Source organism: Lissotriton helveticus, chromosome 1_2 (genome assembly GCF_964261635.1).
Source record: "Lissotriton helveticus chromosome 1_2, aLisHel1.1, whole genome shotgun sequence".
In the NCBI taxonomy this organism is placed as follows: Eukaryota; Metazoa; Chordata; class Amphibia; order Caudata; family Salamandridae; genus Lissotriton; species Lissotriton helveticus.
In genome coordinates, this window is record NC_136058.1 from 287,762,741 (window position 1) to 287,789,791 (window position 27,051).

Consider the following 27,051-nt stretch of genomic DNA (forward strand, 5'->3'; position numbering starts at 1 on the left):
GGATTGCATACTTCAAGTTTTTGTCTTGGAGTGCACGTTTCACTTCCAGAGAGGACCTGCGCATCTTTTGCACCTTCTGCGTGAAGTCCAGAAAGAACGTGATCATCGAGTTTTCAAACTTAAGTGGGGGAGTGGGCAGTGCGTGTCGTTTGGAGGATAATGTCTCTGTCCCCGTAATTAAAAATTCTGCCCAGGATGGGACGTGGGGGAGCGCCTGGCCTAGGCGGACCACCAGACACTCTGTGAGTGCGTTCAAGTGAGAAGTACTGTGACAAGGACCGGGACTGTAGATGTTTTTGGGTTAAGTCTTCGACAAAGAGGTCTGCAGTTTGCCCCTCTACCCTCTCAGGAACCCCGATAATGCGCACATTATTTCTTCGGGCGCGCCCTTCATAGTCCTCAAGTTTCGCTTCCTGGTCTGAAGTTTGTACCTGAAGCCTTTTGACTGTAGTTTACAGCGTTTTTGTGGACTTTTGGAGCGTCGACACTGATTCTTCGGTCGCCTTGACCCTCTCCCCCAGATTACTTAGGTTGGCATGCATGAGGGTTACTTCGGTCGTTACCGTATCAAGTTTCTGCTTCATAGCCGTGCTGACCTCTTGGATAGCTTCAATTGTGTCCGCCAGGGTGGGGGCCCCCTCCTCCGACTGCAGCTTCACGCCCTGTGGTGTAGCTCTCTCCTTTGAGCCATCCGTATTAGATTGCGCAAATTTATCAAGCTTCGTCTGATGGGTCGGCTTGGGCCCCCTGGCAGTAGACATCTCGGCAGCGTCGTTCCTTCACAGGTGTCCCAATAGTGCTCAGGGTGTTGGGCCACTAGTGTGCAAATCTGGCGCAGCAGCTGAGTCAAAACAAGTGGTGGCTCCCAGCCCACCACCGAAAGAAGTTGACGGCCGGTCACGCCGCCAAACAGTTTCAGAAAAAATGGCGCCCACTCTAGATGCCAGGGCCTGCCACACAGTTGAAAATTACTCAATCCCCAGGTGACACAGTGTGCCCCTCCAGTGCCAAGCCACAGTCAGAAGTGGCAAACAGTATCGGGCCCTCCAGCCCCTGAGGTCGTATTTCCAAGAGTTAAAAGTAGTGGCCCATTGAGAATGGTGATGTAGGTGGAAATGTTGGAACAGTTACCCGATTTCTCCGCGGGCTCCTCTAGCTTGTGTCCTCAGTGCCAATGCGCGTTGAAGAAGGAGAGGGGGGGAGGTTCAACAACACGCTCCGCTCTGGCCCCCAGGCAATCCGTGTAGTTGGGTGTCAAACGTGGGACACAGCAAGCAGAAACGGAGAAATGAGGGGGGGACGGGAACACCTCACTCCCCTGAATCACGTGTATGTTCTGCGTCGTTACGGCACTGTGTCCCACTTGCCTCTGGGCGTCTCGCAGCCGACCTCCAGGCCGCACAATCTCATCGGCCGGAGTCTGGATCAGTCTGGGGCCACCGCAGGATCTCCATGCCGGCTGCCAAAGGGAACATGCAGCCTGGAACGTGAGTCTGGTGGATGGGACAGCCAGGGAGTCTGTCGACTCGCTCCGAGGAGCACACCACCAGGAGCGGAAGCCGTGAGAGGCCCCGCTCTCCTCTGTCGTCACAAAGGTTTCCCCTGGCACACGATGCGCTGCAGCGTCCTCGGCGTTGGCTCCGTCCAGGAACGTCGGAGCTCCACCAAACTTGGATTGAGTCACCGGCACGGGTAGGGGAGCACAAGACTGCAGGCTATTTTGGGCTTAAATGGATGAATGCTCGGATAGTTGGGGATTTAGTCGAACGGAGTTCTAGTCCTTTGTGGCCACCTTGGGTGGTGGCTGGCCATGCCCCCTGATGCATCATCCTTTTTTTTTATTGCATTGCTGTAGATGCATGAGTCTTATGTCCAAACATAGCAATGCACTGCTTTTGGGCTTGATGCCATGCAACATGCTTCCCACAGATAACATTAGTATTTATGACGCATCCGCGGGTCCTTGCACCATGGAGCCCTGTATTGTAAATACGGCGTATCCATGGTGTTGTAGGATTTTTGCCACAGGCGCAAGTAATTTTGATGCAGCAATGAGTCATTTGTTGTAAATAAGGCCCTAAGATTTTACGCCGTGTTTGCATCACAAAAGTGATGGAAAACAATGAAAAATCTTTTTTCACCTATTTACATTCCAGTGTAATACCTGTTTTACGCTAGAAAATCACTTGAAAGTAACGCAAAGAAGCAGATAACGCTGCTGCTTTGCATTACTTAGCGCCAAAGGGGGGTACCATGTGTGGTGCAACCACCCATGGTTTCTGACGCTAAGCCCTATTTACTTAAATAAAGTAGACAAGGTTTAGCGCCAGAAAATAGCAGCCATTTCAGATAGGCACTATGAAGGAGAAATGTTTGTATTTCTCCTTTCTTTTCCGACTTTGCGTGTGTGCTGCACTGTACAGCACACATACAAAGTGGGAAAAGTTTAAAGTTAGGGGCATATTTACAACAAACTGACGCACCGCAAGCCAGCTTGCTGCGCTGCGAGTAGAGTGCAGGGATGTGTCATATTTACAACAATAAGACGCATCAATGTCCTTTTTTTTGTGCTGGTGCACAATTGACTGCCTAGCGCCAATGCATACACCCTTGCACCATGGTGCAAGAGTGTGTGAGTTGTAGGAATTATAGATTTTGTACAGGAAGGGACACTTTCTTGCACAAAAACAATCAATGGAGGTGTGTTCCTTCTATTTGGGCTCCAAAGAGGAAAAAACAAGGAGAAATAAAGATATTTCTCCTCGTTATGCCTCCCCAGGGAAGGAATAGGCTTTTGACACATTCCCAGGTTTACAAGTCCTTGTGAATCTGGGAATACTTCAATATCAATCTGCGTTGCGTGGGAACACCCATGGAATGCCTCTTTGCCGCAGAGTAAGGCAACGCAACCACTGGAGCTGCTTTGCTTTACTCCATATCTACGAGGCCATGCGTGGCCTTGTAAATATGAGTCTGCACTCTTTGCCGCCGCTTCATCATCGCCAGCGCAGGCTCCTTGTAAATATGCCCCTTAGTTTAAGCATGGTATTTTGTACTAGATCCTTCCAGTGCAAACCTATGTTAGTCTCATGCAGATACCCTTGCACTATGGTGCAAAGGTGTGGCCATGGTGCACGGTCGCACATTTCTGCAACTGCGTTAGGGAGTGGGGATCATAGTGCCATATTTTTGTAAATATGGCGCTCTCCTGCTCCCTCCTTCTCAAGCAGCACAGTTCGTGACAAACTAGTAAATCTGGCACAGAGTGTGGAGTGTTCATTTGAATTCTCCCAGGCAGGGGAGAATGCTACAAATACAATTGGTTACTAGTACATCTTTCTAATTAATGTATCTAGGTGGCGCTATATTCTGACCCACGGTGAATAATGGCCATTTAATTTCGAAATATTTTTTTCCTATATATTTGTAGTTTTATATAGCACGACTCTGGCTCGAGAGCACCTCAGCGCTTTACAAGAGAACCAGACACCTTCCAGGCACGGGGAAGAGTGATTTTCTCAGAATCCCCTGCGTTGGGCGGAAGCCGTGACCCGAGCCGGGTCACCAGCTCCAAAATGTGCAGCTTTTGCTGCTGTTCTGCGGGTGAGCCCCATTCAGTGACCCGAAAACACAGCTGTGGGAAGAGGATGGACTGATTCGGCGGTGACTCGACCAGTCAGACCCTCAGACCCCCCGCAGGAGCTTGAGCTGCGAGAGAGGAAGGAAGGGCCGATGTTGTAATCATGACAACATAATAAGTTTGGGTTGAATTAAAAGGGGTTTATTAAAGGATAAAATCAAGATAATAAAACCCACAAGAAGAGACAAAAGAAAGCGATGCTGTCGTGTCCAGTTAACAGAACATAATGACACGACAGCACACATCAATAGTAGAATACAGAACACTAAGTATGTTGTGATGACCTGTCTTCCTCTGTATTCTGGTTCCATGTTGGAACCTAGTGCTTGGAACCACATGACACCAAGGTTCCCATAACTGGTCATTCCAGGATTGTCAGTTGTGAGCTTACTGTTGGTTGGGGCTGAATAAATATAACCTATTGGACACAATACTGTGTATATTCCACATTATTACACTGGCGACGCTTGTGGATGGGATCTACTCGTGCAGGACAGCCTCAACAACAGGAGATTATCTAAATACTAAGAGAAAACCTCACGTGACTGGTATGTCGATGAAGGAAGATTGATCAACATCTCCATGGTACAACTGTCACCCAGCGAAGAAAACGCAGTGAAGGAGGTGAAGAACGTCGAAAACGCGACGAAAATCGGCAAAGGTAGACTTTTACAATGATTTTTGGAAGAAATTAAGAAAAAAACGAAGTTTGTAACTGACACCAGTTTTCGAGGGTGATTTCCCTTAGAAAAAAGTCTATTGGTTTGAAGAAAGTTGGCGGACATCTTGGAATGGGCAAGTTTCAAGAATAAAAAAAAAAACAAGCTCGAATAGCCAAAGAAAGAAACATTTAATGTTCTCTGAAAGCGCCGGGACACTCTTGTTGAGTAGCCGTGCGCTATATAAATAAAACCTTAACATAACAAAACCTTAACATAATGTTGTGGCGGCCATTTTGACTTGGTTTGGGAAAAAGAGGAAAAGAAAGCCCAATTCACTTTGGAAACAAGACTGTTTGTTTGTGATGGATTAGTGGCGGCCATCTTGGATTTTTTTATCGTTTTTTTCGTTTTTCTGATATTTCAAGAGGATTGCATCCGGTGAAACAACAGTTTGGAGTGAGACATTAAAAGGGTATCATCCTTAATGGTGAAGGAGGACAGAAGGACCTGTTGCAAGGAAAGCGAATGAAAACTGTAAGAAGAGAAAAGTTGTGAGAGCAAGGTGGATGGAGTAAGTGACTCGAACTTGGAGTAGTACTGAGAACTGCCGAAAAGGAAAACCAGACTCTTTTTTTAAAGTTCTACATTGTGGAACTTGAAGCCTGTCGACGGTGATAGGCACACCTTTGAGGGAAGGGTGGGGGATCATTGTTGTTTGTGGTTAAAAAGTGGAATAAGAGTAAGAGTGTTGAGTGGAGCTTGGGCAGTAAAATGCAGAATGTAACTGCACCCCCCTTCTTTCTGATGGAACCAGGAGAACCACTCATTAGGTGGAAAAAATGGAAAAAAATATTTGAAAATTACGCAAGGGTGTGTGGTGCAAATTTGAGTGGTGAAAGGAAGCATGCTTTATTGATGCATTGTTTGGGCGGAGAAGGCCAGGAGATTTTGGAGACTCTTCCAGTCATTCCTCAAGCAGAACAAAGAGGATTGAATGAGTATGAGGTGTGTGCTAGGCAGTTGGATTTACATTATCTTCCTAAAGTGAGTACAATCATGGAAAGGTACTATTTCGGGTTACGGGAGCAGGGTAAGGAAGAGAGTGTTGAGGAGTACATTACTGCACTAAGAAAGTTAGCTTCAAGTTGCAAGTTTGGGGGTTTGGTGGAAGAACGAATTAGAGATCAGTTTGTTTTGAGATGTGTGAGTGATAAGATAAGGGAAGAGTTGTGGCTAAAGGATGAACTTGCATTGGAAGAGGTGGTAGGTATTGCAAAAAGGGTTGAGCACATGTTAAAATGCGTTGGAGAACTAAGCAAGGAAAAAAGGAGGAAAAGTCAAGTAGTTCTTCAACGCAGGAAGTGGTGTGTCAGGCTGTGAAGAGAGAGGATGAGAAGAAAAAAAAGAAGTGTGTGTGGAGGAAAAGTTGAAAGGGGAGGTTGATGGTGGTGCTTCTAAAATACAGACAAGTAGGAAGTTCACAACTCCTTTTCAAGGAACTTGTTATAGATGTGGGAGATATGGACATATGGCTAATGCGAGAGAGTGTCCTGCTCTTAAATTCAATTGCAATGTGTGTGGTAGAAAGGGACACATTGGTAGAAATTGCAGAACAAGAGTTGGGAGAGATACGAAGACTGAGACTAAGTTGGTTAGCTTTCAGATTAATGATGATGTCGTTGAACATCCTTCTGATTATGTGTTGATTGGGAAAGCAAGTGTGTTGATGAAATTTGATTCATGCTCACATGTTACTTTTATTTCAAACGAGGTGTTTGAAAATGTGTTTGGAAAGGAAAAGTCTTTGTGTAAACCAGATATAAGACCAACAGGTTATCAAGAACATCCCATAAAAATAATGGGTTACTTTTTTGACTGCATTGAATATAAGGGGAGGTACACAGAAGCAAAAGTTTATGTGGTAAACAGGGGGGACAACTTGTTGAGTTGGTCTCATCAGGCAAGGTTGGGTGTAAGCCTCAATCCAAATGCTCATCCTGTTATTCAAGTACAGGCTGTAGACAATGTGGAGAACAAGTTCGTAAAGAACTTCAAAGGGTTATTCAGTGAAAAACTGGGATGTATAAAGGGGTACAATCACAACATCAAACTGAAGTTGGGTGCGGTGCCTGTGGCTGCTAAAGTAAGACGCATTCCAATTTGTGTAAAGGATGCCGTGGGTAAAGAAATTGAGAAGTTGTTGGCAACTGGGGTTATACAACCAGTAGAAGCTACTGAGTGGTTCGCACCAATTGTGGTCGCGAGAAAGCCTAATAATGAGATTCGGCTGTGTGTTGACCTTCGTGCTTTAAATAAAGAGGTGATAGTTGACAAGTACCCTTTGCCAAACATAGAGGAGTTGGTTTCTACATTAGATGGTGCATGCTATTTCACCACCTTAGATATGGCTTCGGCCTATCACCAAGTTCCATTAAAAAAGGAGTGTCAAGAGCTTACTAGTTTCATTACACCTATGGGTGCATTCAAGTTCTTAAGAATGCCTTTTGGGCTGGTTTCAGCTGCCTCGGTATTCCAGAGAATTATGGAAGACCTGTTCAAAGGAATACCGGGGGTAAGATGTTATCAGGATGATGTTCTCATTTCTGGTAAGAATGAACAGGAACATGATGAGAGAGTTTGCCTGGTGTTGAAGAAAATGTTGGAAGTTGGTTTAACTCTGCGTCAGAGCAAGTGCAAGTTTGGTGTCAATGAGCTAGATTATTTGGGCCACCACATTTCAAGGAAGGGCATATCTCCAAAGAAGGATCTTGTGGAAACTATTGAAAAATTGAAGGAACCATGTTCAAAAGAAGAGGTTTCATCATTTTTTGGGCATGGCAGAATTTTACAATAAGTTTGTCAGAAACTTCGCAGATAAGACTGTCAATCTGAGGAAAATCATGTGTAAAAATGTTGTGTTTAATTGGACTGAGGAGTGCAGCAGAGAGTTTGATCAGGTGAAGATGGATCTGAGGAATGCACCAAATTTACAGGCGTTTGTTCCAGGGGATCCAACGTTTATTGTAACAGATGCTAGCAGTAAGGGTCTGGGTGCTTTGTTGTTACAGGTGAGGAAAGACAAGGAGGTCTTGATAGCTTGTGCTTCGAGATGTTTGAAGGGAGCAGAGTTGAAGCGCTAGGTATATATTGGGCTGTGAATAAATTCAGGAAGTTTGTTTGGGGTTCCTCTTTTACCGTCAGGTCTGATCACAAACCACTAAAGGAAGTGTTTGAAAAAAGGGGTTAGACTCCATCTCGGCAAGAATAAGGAGATGGGTAATTTCTTTGCAGGAGTTTGTGTTCAGGTTCGAGTATATCCCAGGAAAAACTAATGTCTCAGCAGATTGCCTGTCTAGGCTGGTGGATGTTGTAGACAATGTTGAGGAAGCTTTAACAGACGATTTTGAGAGTGAATTAAAGGTGTGTGATGTTACCTTGGGGGCGGTGAAGGAAGATGCTTGAAGAGATGACCTGAGTAAGGATGAGGATTTGAAGGAAGTCATTAAATTGTTGGAAGGTGGTAGGTCTCGTTCTTTAAAGAAACCTTGGTCTTTGATTGCTGATGAGTTGGCAGTGGTAGATGGTTTACTCATGAGAGGTACTAGGTTAGTCCCTCCAGTTAATCTCAGAAGTGTGCTGGTGGACATGTCTCATGAGGGACACTTGGGTATTTCAAAGACGAAAGAACGCATACGAATGGATTTCTGGTGGCCTGGTATTGATTTGTTGGTGGAACGCACTGTTAGAGATTGCTCTTCTTGTCAGGCGAGTGATAAAGTTTTGAGGACTAGGTCTTCTCCAATGGTTTGCAGGAGGTTGCCTAGGTCCCCTTGGGATGAAATCGCAATTGATATTGTGGGGCCTTTACATGGTGAGCATCAAACTCCTTTTATGTTGGTTTTATTGGATTTGTATTCTAGATGGGTTGAGGTTAGTTTGGTAAGGGAGATTACAAGTGAATCTGTTATTTCCTTTTTGGAGTCTGTATTTAAACGTGAGAGTTTTCCGAACTCCATACTTTCTGACAATGGGCCACAATTTTGTTCAGGGAAAGTTGAGGAGTATCTCAGTAAGTGCGGCATTATTCACAAGAAGATTTCTTTGTATCATCCTGAGGCAAATGGTGCTTTGGAGAGACTCAAAAAAACTTTGAAGGAAAGCATTCAGTTGGCTAGGGTCAACAATTTGGACTGGAGAAAGGAGTTACAGAATAGAATTTCAGCATATCGATTCTCTCCTCACTCAACTACAGGAAAAACTCCGTTTGACCTTTTCAAGGGTAGGGCACCTAACACTTGTTTATGTCCTGCCTGGATGGCTGCAGACAAGGGTGTAAAAAATAATGAGGTGGGTGCATGGAGAGAAAGGGAATTGGAACTACAGAGGAAAAGGAAAATATATGTGGATAGGAGAAATTCTGCAAAGGATTCCAAATTCGTGGTGGGGGAGGTTGTTAAGATCAGGGCTCCTGTGGGCTGTCAAAATTGGTCGAAGTTTTCTGTTCCTAGAACCATTGTAAAAATTTTCAAAAATGCTGTAAAGACGGAGGATGGTCGTATCTGGAACAATAGTCGTGTTTCTCATTTTGGGGGAAAAGGGAAATGTGATGATATTGTTGCTGTTCCTGATCTGCGTTCTAATCATTCTCGCAAGAATGTGAGAGTATGCAAGCCTCCTGTTCACTTACGTGATTATGTCTAGGTAGTTTCTGCTTTGTTTTTCTTATCTTTTTGTTGTCTACTTCATTGCTGGACATGTAAACCTGTTTAATGTTTAAGAGGGAGAAGTGTGATGACCTGTCTTCCTCTGTATTCTGGTTCCATGTTGGAACCTAGTGCTTGGAACCTCATGACACCAAGGTTCCCATAACTGGTCATTCCAGGATTGTCAGTTGTGAGCTGACTGTCGGTTGGGGCTGAATAAATATAACCTATTGGACACAATACTGTGTATATTCCACATTATTACATATGTCATGAAAGAATAGCAAAGTAATTAAAGGTACAGATACAACATGTCCCTTCCAAAAACAAAAGAAGAAAAGCAAATAAAAGTATATACATTATTATAAATAATAATCTTTAAACTTTGCAGGAATTACAATGTTTCTCTTTCCCTAAGTTTGATTCAAATCAGATCTAGATTTAGAGGAAACATTAGTTTCTTCTAACAAACCTTCCGCAAAACCATCAGAAGAATTCACATTTTCATTTAAAACCGAATTACTGTTCTCACCCCTTTCCAAACTGTTACAAGACTGAAAACTTGTCTCATCAACATGTGAATCCTGTAGTGGTTGTTCAACAACATCTGAATCTTGTAGTGGTTGTTCTTCATTCAATAAGTCTTTATAACACAAAAATGAAGAATTGTCCAAATAACCTTTTCCATCAACCTTTTTTAAAATAATGGGGCATATTATCAAGGGGGTTTATCTCCGCTTTTTTGGCTTTAAAAGCCAAGAAAGCAGAGATAAAATTATCTCCCTATTACCTAGCTGTCGCTAACACCAGTTAGCGACAGCTAGTAGGAGATAGCGACCATCTTGGGCCCCACTTTGCATGTCAGTGATATTTATCACTAATGACATGCAAAGTGGGCGTGGCAAGATGTTAGCGACTGGAAAAAGTCGCTAACATCGCTATCACCTATTACCAACTTTTGGAGATATTCGCGCTAAGCGCGAATATCTCCAAAAGCTAACACCTGCCCTGAGCAGTTCTTAGCCATGTTATCCAATGGGAGGTGGATAACATGGCTAAGAGCATTAGTTCGGTAATGCATGAATATCGCTGACTTTTCAGCGATATTCATGCATTGCGGCCGTTTTTTATCGCATTTGCGATAAACCTTGGTAATACCAAGGTTTATCTGCGATAAAAATCGCCGCAGCTCAGCGGTAAAATTTTGTCTCTAACCAAGCAATAGCGATAATTATCGCTATTGCTTGGTAATATGCCCCAATGTCTTTTTGAAAAGGTTCAATCTTAATAATTGTACTTTTGTTCCACCAGCCTTTGTTTTTAATCATTACAGATGAATTAGAAGCTCTAACGACCTGTTGAGGCAAAGAATACTTAGATTCACCTTTAACAACTTTTTTGGGTTTTCTGATAATGACCCAATCTCCAGTTTCAAATTCACAGTTACCTTGAGGGGAAATCCTATTTCCTAACTTGTATTTTTTTTTTTAATTATCTCTTACACAATCATCAATAGACCTCGTAGAAGTATGCCCATCTATTTTTTTTAAAGTGGACGAACCATTCTCAAAAACTGGTTTGATTATAACATTTGCATCTCTACCCTTCAATAAGAAAAAAGGTGTAAAACCAGTTATTGAATGTGGAGTGTTCAAATAACTCCAAACCTTTTGTTTTATATGTTTCTTAACATCCATGCCTGATGATAAAGCTGTTTGTATCCCCTCCTTGAAAAATTTGTTAGCTCTTTCGACCAGTCCATTTGCAGCTGGAAAATACAAAGGACTTTTAACATGCTTAATATCATGCTTACTTAAAAAATCAACCATTCTTTTTGATACAAAATGTGTACCATTATCGGACACTAATTTCTTTGGATACCCTTCAACAGAAAAAATCTTTTCTAAAAAATCAGTTACAACTTCTGTACTTGGAATTTTTACAAAATCATACGAAACCCATTTCGAATAGTAGTCAGTCAAAACAATTAAATATTTCATATCTTCTCCCAAGATATTATATGGTCCTGAAAAATCTATTGCTAATTTTTCCCATGCTTGATCTGGCAATAAATTAGTAGAAGTAACAGTTTTTTTACACTTCCAATGCTTGTCAGATAAAAGGCATTCAGGACATTGGTTAACAAATTGATCAACAAATGAATCCATGCTAGGCCACCAATAAAATTTTCTTTAAATTTTCTTAGTACCAGATATACCAGGATGTCCAGAATGCACTCTATTTACAAGACCTTCAATCAAGACTTTTGGTGGTACAAAAAGTCCACATCTAGTGATAAATTCATTCTCCAGACTTAACTCAGATGAAATTTGTTGAAAAGGTACCAAATCCTTACTAAGATTTCTTAATGGAGGCCATCCATTTCTGATGTATTCTTTGACCTTTAACAGAATTACATCATTTTTGTAACCATCCAGCCAATCATTTTCTGTAAAACATCCCAAGGTATTATCACAAGCATCTAAAGCTGAAACAACCACACATTCATCATCATAGAAGTCTGAACTATCATTTTGATTGACAAGCGGAATCCTTGACAAACAATCCGCCCTAAAATTTGCTCCTCCAGAGATATGTTTTACTTCAAAATTATATTCCTGCAATTTTGAAATTATTCTGACTAATCTCGAAGTTGCTTGGCCAGTTCCATTTCCGTTCATCAAGAAAATAAGTGGTTTATGATCTGTAAATAGATCAAAACGAGCACCCCATAAGTAACTCCTGAACTTTTCAACTGCCCATGAGCAGGCTAAAGCTTCTCGCTCTATAGTGCTATAATTTGACTCTGCTGTACTTAATGTTCTTGAAATAAAGGCAATTGTATTCTCTTTACCTTTCACAAATTGTGTTAAAACACCACCCAGACCAACACAACTGGCATCCACCGTGACAATACACTTGATTCCACTAGAAAAAGGTTTTAAAGCTGGAGCATTCTTGATCATTTCTTTTACTTTTTTTAATGCTTCTTCATGAATCAAAGACCATTCATATTTCTCATTCTTTCTGGTTAAACATCTGAGTGGTTCAACCACAAATGCATAACCATGCACGAAACGTGCATAGTACTCACTAAGTCCTAAAAAGGATCTTAGTGAGTCCTTATCAACAGGAGCCGGTGCAAGCATAATCGAATCAATAAGGTTCTGTCTCGGTTTTATACCTTCTTTTGTGATTGAGTGCCCTAAATATTCTAATTCTTGTACGAAAAAATTACACTTTTCTTTAGATACAGTCATGCCTCTCTTACTCAAGATGCTTAATACTTTTTCCAAAATTTTATTATGCTCATCTACTCCTTTTCCAAAAATGAGAATATCATCTTGAAAGGCCTGCACCCCTTTGATGTCTCCAAATAACGAGTCCATTAGCTTCTGAAATACACTAGCTGCAGAAGCTAATCCAAATGGGAGTCTCGTATATTTGAAGGCACCAAAGGGAGTTACAAACGTAGTAAGATCCTGTGACCTATCTGACAAAACAACCTGATGATAGGCTGACTTTAAATCAATAAGCGAGAAATGTGTAGAATCGCCTATAGCTATCAGCATCTCCTGAATCAAAGGCAAAGGATGGCAATCCACCAAGATGTTTTTATTTAGAGAGCGCAAATCAGCACACATGCGCAACTTACCATTTTTCCTCTTAGCCAAAACTATGGCCGAAACCCACTCTGATGAATTTGTAGGCCATCCTTACACAAACTATCCAAATGTTCTTTCAACTCTTGTCTAACCCTTAAAGGTACACTTCTGACATTATGTATCACAGGTGATGCATCTTTCTTCAATTTAATTTCATGCTCAACACCTTTCACACTACCAATTCTATCTTCAAATCTTTCCTTATATTTTTTAAGAATAGAATCCAAATCTTTTGAATTCTTAGACTCATTGTAAACATCTATTGAAGCAATAGGAATGTCACCAAGAATTATGGGTGTATCACTACCAGGTTACAACATGATGCCCATTTTTCCTAAATCACGCCAACCAATTATATCTCTCCCTTTCTTTACAACATAAACTTTAGTTGTTATTTTCCTTCCTAAAAGCTCTACCAAACCTGTAAAATATCCTAACATGTTAATATAATGTCCACCAATAGCTTTTGGATTAATATCCGCAACCAAAAGCTTGCTAGGAAAAGAATTATTAGCATAAGTTATTTCATCTAAAATGGTTATTGGCGATCCAGAATCTGCCATTACTTCCAATTTGACACCTTCAATAACTGCTTCACCTAGAGGTGCTTTGAAAGTAATATCAGAATCAATTAAATTTACATTTATGACAAGATTACTAATTTCATCCTCCATGTCATCTAATGCATTTACACTGGTTTGCGAAACATTCCTATTCTTAAAAATAGTTTTGCATGCACTTTCAAGATGTCCAATTTTTACACTTTGAACATTTTTTTCCCTGTGCAGGACAATTTGGATTATTTCCGATGTGAGTCTTTGACCCACAACGATAACATATTAGATTCTTCTTTACAGAAATGGTTCCTTTTTCTCTTCTATAGTCTTGTACCCTAGCCTTATTGGTTACTGAACATATTGCTTCTGAATTATTCGATCCGGATATAACTTTCGTTGACACTGAAGACCTTTCAATTCCGACTGCAATGTCAATAACCTCACTTAAAGTTGGATTCCTGCATGCTAGAAGACGTTCTTGTACTTTTTTTGAAAAGCAATGAAACACCAATTGGTCTCTTAAATAAATATCAAGCATGTCTCCAAAATCACACTTGGATGCTAAAATGCGTAAATTTGAAACATAGTCTTCAATACTTTCCTCCGCCAACTGTTTTCTTTTATTAAAACTATGCCTCTCTACCATAATGTTAGGCTGTTCATGAAACCTTTTTTCCAACCTTTTTACTGCTTCTGTGTAATCATCCCATGGAATAAACTGTCCAGGCGGTGGTTCACTTTCAGGTATGTTGTCAAAAATTTCCCTTCCTGCATCTCCTAAAAGTCCATATAAAACAGCCTTTTTCCTTTCCTTAGAATAATCTTTTCCATCTATGGCTATTAGATAGCTTTCAAAAGATTTATGCCATTGTTCCCACCTAACTGGCGGTTTACCTGCACTCTGTAGAAAAGGATTAATTTGGTAAGGTTGAATTTGATAAGCCATTGTCAAATTATTACCTTTATATATATATTTGTTTTTTGGCTTATTCGAAAATGCTTTCTTTTATCTATAAAAACCTTTTAAATGTTTGCTTTAATTTTACAAAAGTTTTAAATGTATTCTCCTTTCATTCCGTTTTATAAATAAAGTAGAAATACCATAAACGATCTTTCTATTTGTTTGAAATTTCGCCTTGTTCTCTTTAAAAATGCTTTTTCTTGCGATGTTTTCTTTTTCTTCAAAATGGCCGCTGCGTAGGGTCACGTCTTTTGACCTTGCGTGATGACACGTACCCTACGTGAAGACACACTCTGCAAGCTTTGCGCATACAGCTCTGCGCAATCACATTCACGCGCTCTGATAACTCACGCGCTTCTGTCTTAAGCTGCAGTCTCGCGAAGCTCTGGAACACAGGATCAATTTCAAATTCCGTAGTCAACTTCCTTCTAACATCAGATCAATCCGAATTAGGTAAAGTAATCTTACCAAAAGTATTCCGTCGATGTCGGTAGAAGTTGTTCTCTTTTTTAAAAAAAAAATAATAATATCTTACTTGCTTCTCGGTGGGTTATTTTCAAACTCAACTGCCATTATAAAGATAGTTCAAAAAATATTTTTGGGATCCCATCCTCGTCGCCATATTTATGTTGTAATCATGACAACATAATAAGTTGGAGTTGTATTAAAAGGGGTTTATTAAAGGATAAAATCAAGATAATAAAACCCACAAGAAGAGACAAAAGAAAGCGATGCTGTCGTGTCCAGTTAACAGAACATAATGACACGACAGCACACATCAATAGTAGAATACAGAACACTAAGTATGTCATGAAAGAATAGCAAAGTAATTAAAGGTACAGATACAACAGGCGACTTAAGAGCCTCGACCCTGGACCAGGGTTCGAGTCCCGGCTGCGTCTCAACAGCAAATTACGGAAAGACCAGCGGGGAATTAAATATTGATTTAAAACTGCCCATGTGTAGTGGAGGCAGACTAATACTCGTGTAAAGCGTTGCAATACCTCGAAAAGGAAAAATTGCGCAATGAGAGCAACAACAAAAGTAAACCCTTACACTCCCAGGGTCACGTGTGACTAAGAAGTGTTGTCACGTGGACTCCAGGAGGATTTATTTGCATACCCACAATCCTCTTTCACTTATAATCCTTCTCATATGGTTGAAGTAATTTTCCCACCTAATTTGATCAGAACATGAATGAAAAAGTATTCTCCAGAACATGTTTCTAGTTGCAATTTAGATTTTCAGCTCGCACTGAGTCTCCAAAGAGTTATGTTCACTCCGGTCCCTGCCACAGTTGTTTTTAGTCATACTCTGATTTCTCTTCAAACCGAATAAATCTTTCGCCTATTACTAAAGATTTCCGTGGAGAGGAACATTAAAGAGTTTCACTAAATTTTTGAAAGTTCTATCTCTGCCCAATTCAGTTGAAAAAAAAATTTAACATATAAATTAATGTTTTAATAAATTCGAGGTCTAGAGCTATTAACTGGGATTACTGAAATGAGCCGGTCAGACCCCCTGCGACAGAAGCTTGTGCTGTGTGAGGCGGGGGAAGGGGCGACGTAACAGCTTGAGCTGGAGTCCTGGAACAAGGGTTCGAGTCCCAAATCACGAAAAGACCCCGTGGGGAATTAAATATTTATGTAAAACTGCTCAGGTGTAGTGGAGGCAGACTAATGCTCGAGTAAAGCGTTGTAATACCGAGAAAAGCAAAATTGCGCAATGAGAGCAACAACAAAAGTAAACCCTGATACATCTCGAGCGTCACGTGTGACTGAGAAGTGTTATCACGTGGGCTCAGAGGATTTATTTGCATACCCACAATCCTCTTTCACTTATAATCCTTCTCATATAGTTGAAGTAATTTCCCCACCTAATTTGATCAGAACATGAATGAAAAAGTATTCTCCAGAACATGTTTCTAGTTGCAATTTAGATTTTGAGCTCACACTGAGTCTCCAAAGAGTTGTGTTCACTCCGGTCCCTGCCACAGTTGAATAAAGTTATACTCTGGTTTCTCTTCAAACCGAATAAATCTTTCGCCTTTTACTAAAGATTTCCGTGGAGAGGAACATTAAAGAGTTTCACTCAATTTTTGAAAGTTCTATCTCTGATAGAACTGCCCAGTTCAGTCAAAAAAAGAACTAATCATATATATTCAAGATTTAATAAATTCTAAGGGGCAGATTTATGATAACTGGCATCTGAAATCTTATAGATTTCACTCAGCCACTTTTGCGAGGCGCACCTGCCCCGGAACGCCCACAAGTGGCGCAGGGCCTTACAACGTGACAGATGCGTCACGTTGTAAATGGGTCGTAGGGATGCGCCACGTTTACGCCGCAGTTGCGTGACGCAAACGTGGCGCATTACCAACATAAATCTGCCCCTAAGTCTATAGCTATCATCTGGGTATACTAAAATGAGCCGGTCAGACCCCCTGCTACAGGAGCTTGTGCTGTGTGAGAGGCGGAGGAAGGGGTGATTTAACATCACGAAAAGACCCCGTGGGGAATTAAATATTTATGTAAAACTGCCCAGGTGTAGTGGAGGCAGAGTAATGCTCGAGTAAAGCGTTGTAATACCGAGAAAAGCAAAATTGCGCAATGAGAGCAACAACAAAAGTAAACCTAGGGGAGGGGAGACTGTGGCAGAGTCCTCCCGAACCGTTTGACGCCAGTAAGCGTGGTATTTACTTTGACAATTGGTAAATGAAACCATATTTTAAAATTGCACCATCTGTTATATTTTAACTTTAAACTGTAGCACAGTATTTTACAGTGTCACAAAGTTTTTTGTACCTGTCTGCACCAAGTACAGTCCGCTCGATGTTGTAGCCTGCCCGCCCCGGTCCGACTCGGCAAAATAGCGCCGTTGAGCGGAGGGCGGACAGGCAAGAGCGAGACCAGCATAACACTTCACTTCCGCTTTACGCGGCGGGTAGCGGTCTAGCTGTGCAAGAGGAGGGGCTATTTAGCCCTCTCGTCGCTCTGAGCGCGCAGCGGTCGCGCGCAGGGAAGCGCCTGAGGACGCGCCTGAGACAAGCCAGAGAGAAGCCCGTCTGCGCCCGTCCGCGACTGGACGGGGCCAGGGGCCATGGCAGTATCTACATTTGGATCCACGGAGCCACAAGATTCAAGGGTGAGCTACTCCTCACAGGCTCTAATGCGTCTTAGACGTAACCCTTTTACATTTTGTGGGTTAAAAAGTGATCGCCCTCTTGAAGGGCCGTTCTCATGCAGGCAATGTCGACATCAATTTCAAGTCACACATGATGCATGCGGCTGCCCTATAACTACTAACATATCTCATCAATGCACAACATACAGGCCCACTGGAATTATCCAGGGTGAGAGGAACCTGCTATGTAACATAAGGTCCTTAGCTAAACATTTTTCCGAGGTCTGGGACCTCATCTCTACACACAAACCCGATCTGTCCTTTTTCACGGAGACGTGGCTTAAACCCCATTCCATCCCGGCTATTACTCTTGGGATCCCGGAGGGGTATAAAATTATTAGATTAGATCGACCCAAGAAAGCCGGAGGGGGAATTGCAATTGTACACAGAGAGAGCATTTCGGTCTCGGTTCTGGACCAATTGTGTAATCATGCCTTGGAAATGATAGTTTTTAAGGTTGGCTCCTCTGCCAAACATAGCAGAAAGGGAGCATTAGTTTATCGTCCCCCAGGCCCCATGAAAGGAGCCTCTAGTTTATTAGTGGAGGCACTCGCGCCCTATGTCGATGCTGATAAAGATTTTCTCCTGCTCGGCGATTTTAATATTCATAGCGAGAAGAAAGAAAACATGGAGGTTCAATCCTTTTTGACTGATGTATCCCTGCTGGGACTGGCACAGTGTAATAGTGGACCAACACATCTGGCGGGCCATACCTTAGACCTGATTCTTTCCAATTTTTCTGGTATTAAGTGCTATATGCCTAACCAGACTAACTGGACGGATCATTTCGTTCTTGAGTTTTCCATGCCAAAGATTGAAACATGCTCCAATCACTCTTCACAAATCCCGGTTCGACGAAGACAATGGCATAAAATGTCAGATGCAAATTTTAAAAAGGTCTATGCTGCCCCGTACATCTTAGCCACTGATGATATTGATTCTGCCCTATCTAAATTTGATTCTGCCACCCATACTGCAGTGGAGCAGATTGCCCCGTTAAAAATATTCAAAAGTCGTCCTGCTAGGAAACAGGAAGTTTGGTTTTCTGAAGAACTGCGGAGCCTTAAGCGCACTGCTAGGAAAACTGAGAAAGTTTGGAGAAAATTGTACTTGGAGGAAGATAAAATCAAGTATCAGAGGGCGACAAACATCTACCATAAAGCCATTCGATCGGCACGTAAGAACCATGTCATCTTACAATTGGAAGCAGCAGGTAACGATCCAAAAGTGCTTTTCCAAATTGTAAATACCTTTTTAAAACCAGTGGCATGTGAAAGTGCGGATATGGCATCCCAACATCTGTGTGACAATATCTCGAGTTTTCTTACCAAGAAAATTGATACTATCTATGAAAAAATAGAGGCACTTATTCCACCCATAATTTGTCAGGATGTCCATACTCCGGTGCAAGCAGTTGCCATCAACTCCAATACATTTCTCAATTTTCCTAAGATCTCTCTGCCAGAGGTAGAGATATTGATTAATAATATCAAAAGTGGGAGCCCTTCTGATCTACTACCAGCAAGATTAATGGGAACACTGGGGAGAACACTTGGCCCGGACATTCAGGGCCTGGTAAATCTCTCATTAACAACGGGATGTGTCCCACGGGAATGGAAAAAGGCCTTAGTCAGACCTATTCGGAAGAACATCTCCCTCCCATGGACCAATATGTCTAATCTTAGGCCTATTTCCCTGCTGCCCTTTCTGGGGAAAATCATTGAAAAGCACACTAACAAGCATTTGTCCAACTTCCTAGAACATTCAGGAAGCCTAGATCCTTCACAGTCAGGTTTTAGGCCAAAATATAGCACCGAAACGGCCCTGCTGTCGATAACTGATGACCTCCGTATGTACCAGGACAGGGGTTTTTCCGTTGTCCTGGTGCTACCGGATTTATCGGCAGCGTTCGATACCATTTCGCATAACATCTTGATCGAACGACTGACTGTGAATGGCCTCGGTGGCAAGGCACTGGACTGGATAAAGAGCTTTCTCTCTGACCGCACCCAATGTGTCACCATGGGTGATTTTAAGTCAGATGAGGTTAAGATCACCAAGGGGGTTCCACAGGGCTCATGTCTGAGCCCAACTCTTTTTAACACCTATGTGGCCCCCTTGGCAGACATAACAAGAGCCTTTGGTTTCTGTCCAGTGTCCTATGCTGACGATACTCAGCTGCTTTTTCCCTTTAAACTATCAACTCCGGAGGTTACACAATCTTTCTCCGAGGGGATGAAAGCAGTATCCCAGTGGATGTCTTCCAACTTCCTTCAGTGTAATGTTGGTAAGACTGAGGTGATGCTTTTCGGTGAGGCTAAGGTTCAGTGGTCCCCTGTTTGGTGGCCCCAGGACCTAGGTCCAGTTCCCGAACCTAAACAAATGATCAAGAACCTTGGGGTACGGCTGGAGCCGGAATTGACCATGAAACAACATGGAACTACCACGGCAGGATTCTGTTTTCACGTGATAGGCCTCCTCCGTAGGATATTCCCGTTCCTTCCGGACTCCATAAGAAGAACTCTGGTTCAGGCTCTAGTGATCAGCCGACTTGATTATTGCAATGGTCTTCTGGCATGTGCAAATGAACAAGTACTAGACCGACTTCAAGTGGTGCAAAACACAGCAGCCAGGCTAGTCCTCAACGCTCCCCCTAGATCTCCATCTAAGCCTCTGTTGGATAAACTTCATTGGTTATCCATACGACAAAGAGTGAATTTTAAGACCTGCTGTATTATACACAAAGGCTTACATAATTTGGGACCTGCCTATTTGGCTAATAAATTTGTACCTTATGTCCCTACACGTACACTTAGGTCAAGTGAGCAGTTGCTGCTGATGGTACCCAAGATTAGTAGGACCAGATTGGGTGGTAAGGCTTTATCAGTGATGGGTCCTATCTTATGGAACGATCTTCCCCTCCAACTGAGACAATGTTCCGACCATCTCTCTTTTAGAAAGCAATTGAAAATTTTCTTGTTTAAACAAAATTAAGTCGAGTTATGACCTCTTTAAAGCTCAATTGACCTATATGTTCTGATGTGGTTCTATTGTCACTGTCATTGTCCTGTTCTATGCTTGCCTGTTGTCATTGAGCGCGGAGATACTCCCTTGGGAGTCTATCCTAGCGCTATACAAACCCGCAAATAAATAAATAAATAAACCCTGATACATCTCGAGCGTCACGTGTGACTGAGAAGTGTTATCACGTGGGCTCAGAGGATTTATTTGCATACCCACAATCATCTTTCACTAATAATCCTTCTCATATAGTGGAAGTAATTTTCCCACTTAATTTATCAGAACATGAATGAAAAAGTATTCTCTAGAACATGTTTCTAGTTCCAATTTAGTTTTCCTGCTCACACTGAGTCTCCAAAGAGTTATGTTCACTCCGGTCCCTGCCACAGTTGCTGCGAGGTCATACCCTGGTTTCTTTTCAAGCTGAATAAATCTTTTGCCTTTTACTAAAGATTTCCGTGGAGAGGAACATTAAAGAGTTTCACTCAATTTTAGAAAGTTCTATCTCTGATAGGTCTGCCCAATTCTGTTAAAGAAAGAAATGAAAATCTGTAGTATAGTTCTAGTAGGATCGTGGAGCGAGCCGAGCCTATTGTCGGCGTTTCTGCTTCAAAGAAGAGACAAGCATTTGCAATGCAATAGATATCGCATTAGGAAAGTTGGAGCTATTGGTATTGTAAATGACAAATATTTTATTTATGTGTTGGTTTTGAAAATAGCAAAATTAATAGCTTTGTCATTTACAATGCCAATAGTTGTAAGTTTCGCAAATGTGACACCTATAGCATTTGTAATGCAATATGTGTTGTATTTACGTACCTTAGATGTATTGATATTACAAAGAACAATGGCTTTTAATTTTTTTAAATAATTAATACTTAAATAAAAGTTATTGTAATGTATAATGGCAATAGCTTTAACTTTTGTAAATAAATTTTATGTGAACATTATGTTCAATGTATTTTATTGTGACGACAATCCAAGAACAGATGGTGGAGAAGTGTGGCTCAGGGGTTAGAGGCAGCAGACCCGGAAGCTGAGATCGGTCCTGGACCAGGGTTCAATTCCCCGCCTCGGCGGGTCTTGGGCTAAAAATTCCACGGACTCGATAATTCTCGCCCCGGTGCCTCCTCGACTCACGGGTTCACACTCTGCGACTCTGGGCAATAGCTTGCTTAATCTCCACAACGGCCCCTCGCGGCGGGATGCCTGACTTTCACCTTGTGGATACCCTGCTATCTCACAGGGGAATACCAGGAAGGGTTCCCTAAGCAAGCGCCGGGAAACCCACTGCGGGTAGCTGTGCGCTATATAAGCTCAACTACATTTACATTTACATTTACAGAAGTGAAATATTAACATCTTTTTGTGACATCCATACTAATATAATAAAGAGAGAGCCCAAACCTTTGAGGCGGGTAATCTCAGGAACCACAGCACCAATCACAACACCCAATACAGCGTTGGAAAGGGCAGTTGCAGCAGAAGGACATAGGCTATGCAGACGCCCACCATATACATTTAAAAGGTAAAAGAACCGTGCAAGCAAAGTAGTCCCTTGTGGGCGTGTCTGCGTTGTGCTGTGGGCGTGTGCTGGGGGGCGTGACAAACGCTGGGGGCGTGTGGTACGTTCCGCCCTTCGGGCTGGATTGTTCCCATGAGGCACAGGGTCAAGGCTGATTTGCATATGGCCATGTCTGAACTGGGGTGGTGTGGAGTGCAAAAAAACTATGGATTTAGGCCCAGATCTCTGTACTGGGGTGAATGTATGACATTGTTCTGCATTTTGTCCATCAACTGTTGTTTTTGCATTTGTCACCCCGAGTAGGTTGGGTATGCTTAGACGTGAGTCCCATCCTCTTCCCAACCCCTGGTGTCAAGTTATCCTGGTTGAAGACAGCTGATAGCCAGAAACTAGTCCTAGGATGCTGGCTTCTGGTCCAGGAAAGACATGGCTTGGCAGTTTGGGCTAGACTGTTCACATGAGGCACAGGGTCAAGGCAGGTTTGTATATGGTCATGTCAGAACTGGGGTGGTGTGAAAGCGCAAAAAAATGAAGGATTTAGACCCAGATCTCTGTACTGGGGTGAATGTATGACATTGTTCTGCGTTCTGTCCATCAACTGTTGTTTTTGTGTTGTGCCTTTCATGCCATATCTCATATTGTGGGCGTGTGCCGGGCGCGGGATTACGGGAAAATAAAAGCGAGCGTTGTGCCAAATATTTCATTGTTTTTTCTTGCCAGGTTCTGTACATTCCAGCTCCGGGTGTCCACCCTGCTCCTTTTAAATACCCCTGCACCCCATAATCATAACCCACCCTCACTCCCTAAAATACCCCAACACCCTTCAACACTAACCCATCTTAACCCTATAAATATACCCTATACCCTATACCCCAAAACACAAACCTATCCCTAAACCCTAAAAATACCCCTGTACCCCAAAACCCAAACCTAGCCCTGAACCCTATAAATACCCCTGTACCTCAAAACCCAAACCTACCACTGAACCCTAAAAATACCCCTGTACCCCAAAACCCAAACCTAGCCCTGAACCCTAAAAATACCCCTGTACCCAAAGCCCAAACCTACCCCTGAACCCGAAAATACCCCTGTACCCCAAAACCCAAACCTTCCCCTGAACCCTAAAAATACCCCTGTACCCCAAAACCCAAGCCTAGCCCTGAACCCTAAAAATAACCCTGTACCCCAAAACCCAAACCTACCCCTGAACCCTAAAATACCCCTGTACCCCAAAACCCAAATCTAGCCCTGAACCCTAAAAATACCCCTGTACCCCAAAACCCAAACCTAGCCCTGAACCCTTAAAATACCCATGTACCCCAAAACCCAAACCTACCCCTGAACCCTAAAAATACCCCTATACCCCAAAACCCAAACCTAGCCCTGTACCCTAAAATTACCCCTGTACCCCAAAACCCATACCTATCCCTAAACCCTAAAAATACCCCTGTACCCCATAACCCAAAACTATATCTGAACACTTAAAATACCCAAACACCCCAAAAGATATACCTCAGTACCCCAAAACATATACCCCCATACCCATACTTACCTTATCCAAATATTAAAAATAACATGCTTTTACCATTCATGCATTTACAACAAATTTCGTTGTAAATGTATGCATGGTAAAAGCATATACAATGTAATGCCATGCGCTATACTGGCATTGCGGAGTCATGGTACTTTCGTAATGAAAGTATGCGGAGTGATGGTATGCGGAAAGAAAGTTGCGGAATAATGGGTGTTTACCTTCCCCCGGTAAGTACATTGGTGGCATGGCGGCCCACATCTCCAGCAACATACTTTTCACCACCCATTTGAAAAATGCACAGGTCTCCCTCATTGATGGCCAGCACCGACATACACTTTTAGACACACCTCCCGCCACAAGTTCTAGAATTGCGAACTTTAGAGCTGGGGTGCTACGTTCGAATCTCGGCATCAGCTCAACATCCTGTGATTCCAGGCAAATCGCTTTGTCTCCCCGTGCCTACCACAAATGAATGTGTTCTTCTGTAATGTAAATTGTGCTCATGCCATATTGTCGAGTTCGCGCTATATAATATTGCAATGAAAAATAAAGTAGGGAAACTCGAGTTTACATACTACTGAACGCACACTCTTAAGTGCATCAGCAGTGCACTGTGAATCAGAGCGTTTCACAGGCCTGTCACAGATAAGAAATTCTATCAAAACGAAATCCTACAAAACAATATACTACTGGCAGGCAGCAATTCATACCCGGACAACGTCGGGACGGGCTGCTAGTTTGTAATAAAGCTTGAAACATTGAGAGAACTTATTTGAACCAGTTGTTGTTGAATGGTTGCACAGATTGATGCTGTGATGGCGCTAGGTGATGTTGAGGTGGCGACGAGTGATGCTGTGGTGTTCAGTAATGCTTTGGTAGCGCATAGTGATTCTGTGGTGCCCCTGAGTCATTCTGTGGTGGTGCTGAGTGATGCTGTGGTGATGCGATAGATGGATAGAGTGAGTGCAATAGACAGATAGAGTGACAGCGATAGCTAAATAGATAGAGTGAGTGCGATAGATAGATAGATAGATAGATAGATAGATAGATAGATAGATAGATAGATCGATAGATAGATAAGTGAGGGCGATAGATAGATAGCTAGATAGAGTGAGGGCGATAGATAGATACATAGATAGATAGATGGTTGTGTGTGGTTGTGTGTGTGTGGGATTGTGTGTGTGGTGTTCTGTGTTTGGGGTTGTGTGTGTGTGGTTGTGTGTGTCTTGTGTGTGTGTGGTTGTGTGTGTTGTGTTTGAGTTGTGTGTGTTGTGTTTGGAGTTGTGTGTGTGGTTGTGTGTGTGGGGGTGTTGTGTGTGTGGGGGGTGTTGTGTGTGTGTGTGGTTGTGTGTGTGTGTTGTGTGTGTGGGGTGGTGTTGTGTGTGTGTTTGGTTGTGTGTGTACGTTGGCTCACCGAAACCTAAAAAAGTAGACACTACATGTAAATCGTTTTTTCTGTTTTTCAATTCGAGATAAAAAATCCAAACTCCAATTTGTGGGGTAATGCTTGCTGGGTGAAAATAGAGTACCCTTTCCTCCCTGAAAAAAACGACGAATGGTAGGATTCCATCGTTAGATACAGTAAAATAATCAGAGGAACAGGAAGGATTACTTCCAATAAAGCGAGAAGGGCAGACGGACTCAGTGTTGACATGAAAAGAAGGCTCTTTGGCAGATGGTCAACGCCTTTAAAAAAAATCTAGGTCAAAGAACAGATAGGCACTCACAATACGCGACGGGGTTGTATCTGAAGGGATTCTCTTGGAGGGGGAAGGTATGAGTACAGAAGATGTGAGCGGTAAAGCTCCATAATTGATACGTTTTATTCTGGCACTGCAATAGTGTGCACATTCTTTCAGAAAGACATGCTCCAATATAAGTCAAAGTAAACTCGAGCATTATCTCAACAAGAGAGGGGCATACAATAGACCTGCCTAGTGCCATATATCCACTGATGGCGCTATATAAATACAACTAACATCTGTATTAGGCATGCTTGTAAATTGTATAATAGCTCACAAAACAAAGGAGTGCTATGTGACACTTTCAGACTCATTCTAGCACTTTGAAGTTTTGTATTTTCCGTTGCAGGAATAGGCCTTTAAAAACATGTTCTATTGGGTTAAAGAAAACAGGACTGTCTGCATGTGTCTCACCTGTCAGGGAGCACTTGATATCAATGCAGAAAGAGGCATGAAGCAGCAGAAAGAAGGACTGCAAAAGAAGCTTGGAGAGCGGGGAAGAAAGCAATGCAAGGAAGTGAGAACAACAAAAGAAAGGAGACGGGGAGAAAGGGAAGAGAGAGAAAGAGGAATAGTGAGAGATAGGCAAAAAGAGAACTGGAGAGTGAGAATAAGGATCTAGGGACACAAGCAAAGGAGAGAAGTAAAGGGGGGTACACGAGAGAATGAAGACAGCCACATAGCACTTAAAACGTATTTCTATATCATTTTTTTTTTTTATCATTTCCAATCTTTATTTCGACCATTTGGTCATAAAAGATACACAGTACAGAAAGAAAAAACACATGTAACTCCATCATAACAGATATAGCATAGAATACATATATTAAAAAGTCTCCTGTACAGGCTTAAACATTTTAAAAAAGAGAAGAATTTCTAAGCACTACCCAACATCTTTAAAAAGCGATTACGCGTATACCAGACATTAGTAAAAAACTTGGAGAGTGCAAAGACAGTTGGGCCGGTAACATCAGATTTTAAAATCCTGTACATTGGTGCATATTCCCTGCCACCCATATTCCTTATCAAAGGAAGGAGCCAGTACTTTCTAGCTGCCTTGAAGGCTGGGCAAAAAAAGACCACATGCAGGTCGTTTTCCTCCTTATCGGCACATACAGGACAGTGCTTTGCGGGGGAAGCCGATGACCACGAGCTTGTAAAGGACCGGAAGGGCAATGTGCCGTACCTCCACTGGAGGAACAGCTTTCTGGCAAGTATGGGGTAGATAGGATCCAGTGCCTTCTCAAACCTATAAACATCCTTACTTTGCAAGAACACAGACGATAGAGACCCGTCTGGCTGGGTAGCTTTGGTCCTTGCCCATTTGTGTTCGTGGTACAAATTCGACAGGGACCTCTTAGATATGTTTGATGCTACCATCGCCGGCTCAGTCCATAAATCAGGGAGCCCTAATTCCATACAGGTAGCTTGAATATTTTTGACCCAGGGGATACTAAGCACCTTGGGGTGATTCAGTAATTCGACCAGTTCCGCCCTATAATCTGCGAGATCATCGCTACTCCATAGCCTACGCCAAAAGGCTATGGGTCTCAGGCTTATCTCGTCAGCTAGTGGTCGTAACCCTAAGTCAAGCCTCAAGGGAAGGAGCGGGGTACTCGGGGGGAGTGCGGCTATCTGTCTTATGAACTTATTTTCTGTTAATGACAGGCTCCGGCAGGGCATATGACCCCACAATTCAGCCCCGTACATAGTCGCTCCCCTAGCCTGGGCCTTATATATCTGGATTAGAGCCCCCAATGGACGGTACGACGAGCCAGTCATCATCCGGGCGATGCCCCCAGTGGTTTGTATAAGTTTAAGGTTTGCCATACTCTGGTGGGATCCCCAGGTCATGGTT

General features: G+C 42.5%; 3 non-coding genes and 1 pseudogene across 4 annotated transcripts in view; 3 read left to right on the top strand and 1 right to left on the bottom strand.

The window, feature by feature from the left end:
• The window catches only part of LOC144807854 (DBIRD complex subunit ZNF326-like), a 263,958-nt pseudogene that overhangs the window by 201,680 nt on the left and 35,227 nt on the right, over window positions 1-27,051 (bottom strand). The window lies entirely within an intron of this gene.
• Window positions 15,498-15,612, top strand: LOC144808120 (U5 spliceosomal RNA). Its single transcript, XR_013606651.1, has one exon. It is a non-coding gene; the product is annotated as a U5 spliceosomal RNA (small nuclear RNA).
• Window positions 16,197-16,312, top strand: LOC144808100 (U5 spliceosomal RNA). The gene has a single exon (XR_013606632.1). It is a non-coding gene; the product is annotated as a U5 spliceosomal RNA (small nuclear RNA).
• Window positions 20,795-20,910, top strand: LOC144808119 (U5 spliceosomal RNA). Its single transcript, XR_013606650.1, has one exon. It is a non-coding gene; the product is annotated as a U5 spliceosomal RNA (small nuclear RNA).